This window comes from Spermophilus citellus, assembly GCF_964194105.1.
Source record: "Spermophilus citellus genome assembly, chromosome: X".
Lineage (NCBI taxonomy): Eukaryota > Metazoa > Chordata > Mammalia > Rodentia > Sciuridae > Spermophilus > Spermophilus citellus.
In genome coordinates, this window is record NC_138190.1 from 136,206,031 (window position 1) to 136,212,893 (window position 6,863).

Here is a 6,863-nt window from a genome sequence, read left to right on the forward strand (position 1 = left end):
AATATTTTTTAAAATGGACATTTTGCAAATATGATAAATTACTGAAGAAAACAGCACAAATAAACAATATATGCTAAATAAAATTCTACAAAATATAGACATAGAAAGACTTACATGTTGTAAGAGAATATAATAAATGTATTTCATCTTTCCTTCAGGATAACGAAATGATTGGCAAGTAAATATTTCTACTTATAGCATTATTTCAGTTAACAAACTAAGAAGAGATTAAAAGAATTACCGTAGGGCACAGTGGCACATGCCTGTAATCCCAGAGGCTTGGGAAGCTGAGGCAGGAGGATCTCAAGTTCAAAGCCAGCCTCAGCAAAAGTGAGGCTCTAAGCAACTCAGTGAGACCCTGTCTCTAAATAAAATACAAAATAGGGCTGGGGGTTTGGTTCAGTGGCTGAGTGCCCCTGAGTTCAATCCCCAGTACTCCCCCACCACCAAAAAAAAAAAAAGAAAGGAAAAAAAGCAACAGAATTATCACTCTGTTAATGGGTTAATGGATAATGGTTATGATCAGCAATATCTGCCAACATCAGCACAAAGGGAGACAACCAGACCTTCTGTGCCTTCAAATGAAAGTACACAGCATCACCTATAAATGGTTTTGAAAAATAAGAAAACAAAAATCTGACCAAGCTTCAAGCTCTTTCAATTTAAATAAATATAGGGAGCTGAAGATCATGTAAAGGATACCAAAGTGTTGCAATCAGTAAAATCTAGACTATGGGAGACAGAACAAAGACCTATGATTTTTTGTTTTTTCCAATTGTTTTGTTTTGGTATGAGAGATTCAACCCAGCAGCACTTAAACACTGAGCCACATCCCCAGCCTTTTTTATATTTTATTTAGAGACAGGGTCTTGCTAAGTTGCTTAGGGCTCACTAAGTTGCTGATGCTGGCCTTGAATTTGCAATCCTCCTGCCTCAGCCTTCTGAGCCACTGGGATTACAGGTGTGTGCTAAGGTGCCCAGCTGTGGTTTTTTAAATTAATGAACAATATGAATTAATTGCCAGGAAAAAAGGGGGGATACAGGGAGGACCCATAGCTTACAAATGACTTAGAAGGGACTGGGGTTGTGGCTCAGAGGTAGAGTGCTTGCCTAGCACATGTGAGGCACTGGTTTCAATCCTCAGCACCACACAAAAATAAATAAAGATACTGTGTACATCTACAACTAAAAAAGTTTTTTAAAAAGAATGCATATTGAAATACTCAGAGAAGAAATGGTATGATGACTTAGATTTGCTTCACATTATTCCAGTAGCAGAGATAAGGGTGGGTGATATCTATGATTGTTGATGCATAGTGGCAGGTATATTGGATCATTATGCTGTTTCGTCTACTGATTCTGGTTTGAGAACTTCCATAATGATAAAAGTTATTATAACTATCATGCCATTAAATTTCAAATCCTAAGTAAAATGGACCACTTTTAGAGTAAAAATGACCAAGCCAGTTCATAAAGAAATAGACTAGTTCTTCTTGATTAAATAAAGTAGATGAGAACACCACCATTACCACCACCCTCAGCCACCATGAAAAGAACTAAGCCAAGCTCACTCATATGGCAGGAAATAATGCCAAATAGATGAATAACAGCATATTAAAACAGCCATGAATTAAATGAACAAATAAACTATGTCTGAGGAATGAAAACATGATTTAACATTAGAAAACACTTTCTACTGTAATTCTGTAACAAATTAGAATAATGTATTAATTTTCTAGGACTGCTACAATAAAGTACTACAGACTGAGTAGTTTAAGAAGTAGAAGTTTATTTCCTCAGTTCTGGAAGCTTGAAGTCCAACATGAAGGTATCAGAAGTGTTGGTTTCTTCAGAGGCCTCTTTATTTGGCTATAGATGGCTGTCTTCTCTCTGCGTATTCACAGTCTTCCTTCTCTGTGTGTATGTGTGCTAATCCATTTTCACTGGTCATATTGGATTAAGGCCTATCCATATGAAATCATTTGACCTTGCCATACCTCTTTACAGGCCCTGTCTCCAGTTAGAATCATGTTCTGAGGTACTGGAGGTGAGGGTTTCAACATATGAATATGGGAGAACACAATTTAGCCCATAACAAGAAAAAAATATTTGATTGCATCAATGGGTAGAGAAGAAAACCTTTGAAAGAAATTCAACACTAGTTCCAGGTAAATTTTCTAGCAAACTTAGAAGGAAATTTTCATTTCTTAAAATCTACAGCAAACATACTTAAATGTGTATGTGTTATTTGTGGGTGTGCCCTTTTCAATTTCTTTCACCAGTGTATTGAATTTTCATCTAGTAGGTTTTCCACTTTATCAGTTATTATTTATTCCTAGGTATTTATTTTTTGTAGCTTTGGTGAATAGAAGTGCTCTCATTGTTTCTTTCTCAAGAACTTTGTTATTGGTGGCTAAAAGTACTACTAACTTCTGTATGTTGATTTTGTCCGGAAACTTCACTGAATGTGTTTCATTTCTAATAGTCTTCTGGTGGAGTCTTTAGATTTTTCTAAATATAGAACCATGTCATCTGCAAACAGGCATAATTTGACTTTCTCCCTTCTTATTCGTATGCTTTCATTTCCTTCTCTTGTCTGACTGCTCTGGCTAAAACTTCGAGTACTGTATCAAATAAAAGTTGTGTAAGTGGACACTCTTATCTTGTTGCAGATCTTGGAGGATATGTTTTCAGGTTTCCCTACTCAGTAGGATATTGTATGCAGGTTTGTCATATTCAGCCTTTATTATGTTGAGTTATGATCCTTCCATATTTAACTTGTTCAAGATTTTTATCATGGAAGGAGGTCGAATTTTATTGAATACTTTTTCTGCATCAATTGAGATAATCACATGATTTTTATCCTTTATTCTGTTGAGGTGATGTATTATGTTTATTGATTTGTGTATGTGGAACAATCCTTGCATCCCTGAGATACATCCCACTTGATCACAGTGAATGATTATGTAATATGCTGTTAGGTTCAATTTGCTAGTATTTTTTTCCATCTGTAGATACTATCTTAGAGAAGAAAAACACTCATTGCATTAACATTATGGGTTGGAGTTTCTTATGTGATTCCCAAATCCATCTGTGATTTTTTTGTTTTGATACAATTTATAGCCATGGTAAGAAGACTATCACAGACAGGCCTGGTTCAAGTGTGGTCTTTAGTTTCAGTAAGTCCATCCGTCATGTAGTTGGCTGTCACTGCTAAATCTATTGCTTGCAGAAGCCTCAGAGCTCCGGGTTTGCAGAGTAGAATGCTCACCATTTAAGCTTTTTCCACATACAGGACATGTGTCATGTAGTTCTACCCGTGGTACAGTACAACTGCTGTGGAAGAAGTGATTGCTATAACTACTGGACTTCTTTTTCAATTGTGTAATCTTCTTGGCATACTAGACATTCTAAACCCACATCAACTTTTACTCAGTTACTATCACTGTTAGAAGAGATGAAATTATTTTTTTTTCTCATTGACTAGGGGAGACCCTATGTTTTCCAGTTGTCCTAAAAGCTGAATTACAATGGCATCAAACACTATTTGACCCCAAGCACAGTTCCCAGGGTTGAAGTGCAGTATCCTGCTCCAATAAAAAGTGTATGGGAATCCAAGAATTGCAGAATTTGCAAAAATCATGCAAGCATCTGTTTAATTTCCTCAATAACTAGAGATCTGTCAGGATGAGTATTTCTTTGAGACCTATAACTCTGAGTCATTGGCAGCCTTGAAGGCTGACTTTGTCCCAAGAAGTCAGTGTGAGTTTGGTGACCCTTCTCATTAGCTTTGTTATCTCAGTCCAGTAGATTGCTACTTAGAAATGATCTAAACTCTTGGAAAAACATCATGTGATCCAAATGGCCTCAAAGCTCTATGAAATGTGTTGATTTGCTATTTTTTATCCAGCTGCTACCACCACCTGAAAAAAACAGTAATTTGGGGCTGAAGTTGCCCTTGCAAAAGTGGCTTAAAAACCCATGTGTGGCTACAGCAGCACCCATGTCTGCCCAAGTCACTGAACCCTCCACCAACTCCACCAATTTTCTCTCTGCCATAGCTGTGTGAGAGAGTGGCCAGCCAGTCCCTGACCAGGTCACCACCTTCCCACTGCTACCTCCTTGGTGCATCCCGCAGCTCCAGTGTCCACAGGACCCAGAGAGGTGGCATCCTAGGCAGGGACCCAGCTGCCCACTTTCTAGCACCTAAGAGAATTAGGAAAAAGAGTCCCTCAATTTTCTAGTATTTTCTTGAGACTTTATTTGTACCTATGTTCATTAAGGATATTGCTCTGCAGTTTTCTTTGTTATTGTATCTATAACAGAGTAGTGTGGCTCTTGTAGAATGAGGTTGGAATAGTTCTAAGAGAAATGATGTTAGTTCTTCCTTAAATGTTTGGTAAAAAATCTGAAAATAAATCTACCATATGATCCAAGTGTCCCCTTTCTGCATTTATATGCAAGGGTAATGAAATCAGCATGCCAAACAATGCCTGTACTCCTATTGTGGTGGTATTCATAATAGGTAAGATATAGCAAAAACTGAGGTGCTAACTGATATGTGAATGGATAAAGAATATGTGCATGTATACACAGTGGAATACTATTCAGCCATAAATAAAAATGAAATCCTTACATTTGCAGCAAAATAGATGGAACTTGAGGATACTGTGTTAAGTGAAATAAACCATACACAGAAAGAGGTAAGTACTGTGTGTTCTCCTTCATATGTGGAAAGTGAAAAAAGAAGTCTCACCCGAAGCCTGCATGGGGACAGAGTAAGTAACCCTAGGAGGTGTGGGCCAACTGGAATTAAAATTCTGAAAAGTAGTATTAAGAAAAAACAAAGGACACAGAAAAATAGGTTTAAAGCAGGGGTCTTGACAGGTGGAAGAGACCTGATGGGTCTGATTCTGACCAAGGGAAAAAGCTTGTGAATGCTTTATTTATAGTTAAGGAATTTATAGTGTGGAATAGTTTTTCATGGTAAACAAGAAGCGGAGGCTGTGGGGAAGTTGGCCTGGTTGGAGACTTATCACTTGTGCAGTAATTCTTCCTCCTCCAGGCAGTTGGACCACAAGGCTAATTGGGGCACTGGTGTCTCTCTCTACCTCCAGGGAGTTGTGTTTGAACCTAGGACTATCTGAGCTAGTAAATTCTGCAATATCACAGAATTCTCTTTAAGCAGGATGTTTGTCAAAGCAATGAAGCAGTCTCAGATCGATAAAATAATATTGAGAGTTCTCTAAGAGGGTCACCTCTGCTTAGAGATGGCTCAGACTTGCCCACAATTAATTCGTGGATTCCAACAAAAAAGTTTACTAGAGGGTGGGAAGAGAAGGGAAGGAAGGATAGAGAAAGGTTGGATAATGCTACCAAAGTACAGTTACACAGAAGGAATAAGTTTGGGTGTTCAGCAGCACAGTGGGATGACTACAATTCACAATAACCTAATACATGATCTTTTATGAAGATCTAAAAGAGAGGCATTAGAAGCCTCTGAAAATAAATGACATGGAGAGAGAAATGCTAATTATACTGATTACTTAATAGACAGTGTTGAAATTTCACAGTGTAACCCATTCATATGTACATTTATTACATATTAATAAAAAATTCCTGTTAGAGTCAAGGAGAAGATATTGGTATATGTTATCCAAAACTGTACTGGAACACAAAGCCAGACTATGTGTACAAAATAAGTAAATAGGTATTACCATGGAAAGGAAAGAGATAATATCTGGTGACTTAGACTTTTTAGGCTACTCTAATAAAATATTACAGATTGGGTAGCTTATAAAAATCAGAAATTTGGGGTGGATCCAAGCTGGTGGGCCAGAGGGAGGCAGCATTCTGTGTCGCTCCGTGACCTGGAACTCAAGTAGTGAGAATCTACTTCTCTGAGAGCAATATTCCTGCTCCCATGCAGAAATCAGGTTACCGTGCCCATCCAGGGCTCCAGGCCTCAGCATCATAGTAGGTCTCCCAATTACTGCCCACGCAGGATAACCAGGTACCCAAGTGGGACCATGAGCACCCTGACAGATATCACTGTCACAGCTCCCACGCAGGGCACCCCAGCAGCTTCCCACGCACAGGAACTCTGGCCACCACTCCCATGTGGACCCCCATCTACCAACGTGGGGCACCCCCGGTCACTGCCATCTTGGGACTCTGTAGCAGTGGAGATAGTCCCCTATGTGCCATAGCTTGCCTGCATCTGGGAACCTCACACAGGCTCTGAAGTCAGCCACAGCCACACACTGCACTCCACTGAGCTCATCTCTGAATTCATCGTCCAACAGATCGCCCGGCTCCCCACCCGACCCGACACCCCATCACCGAAAGCAGGCACCTCCATCTTGGGTCACCTTCATCACCATCTTCAGTGGACGCAACTCCCAGTTTGGAACTCTGTCTGGCCAGGTACCCAGTTTCTAACTCCCCTCTCTCACCAGCAGCCACTACCCTGGCACAGTGACACCCTGGTTACCTTCACCATCCTGAGGGCAGAGATACCAGCTAACAACAGACGACGTATTGGAAGGGAAGCAGGAAAGATACTGATCTCCAACCAAAACAAGCCCTGTTTCTTCCTTCAAGATTTTTTTTCCCTTTCCCTTGCTATTTTCCTGCCCTCACATCCCCAACATATGTGGAACCAAGTACTCTGCATGAATTAGGATTTTGAGGACTGGGACATCTGAATAGTATATTACAGCTATGTTGTATATTCTTTTTTATTTTTTATCTTTTTCCCTCAATTTCTACTATTTTAACATTTTTTATGTTTCTTTATATGTGTGTTTGTTTTATGTAATCTACTGACTTCCCACGTACTTGTCTACCCAAAATTACATCCT

General features: G+C 39.3%; 1 pseudogene across 1 annotated transcript; it reads right to left on the reverse strand.

The window, feature by feature from the left end:
- Positions 1-3,176: 3,176 nt before the first annotated feature.
- LOC308638957 (E3 ubiquitin-protein ligase RNF115-like) lies at positions 3,177-4,131 on the reverse strand (annotated as a pseudogene). Its single transcript has one exon. The product of its transcript is annotated as an E3 ubiquitin-protein ligase RNF115-like (transcript).
- Between the last annotated feature and the right edge of the window lie 2,732 nt (positions 4,132-6,863).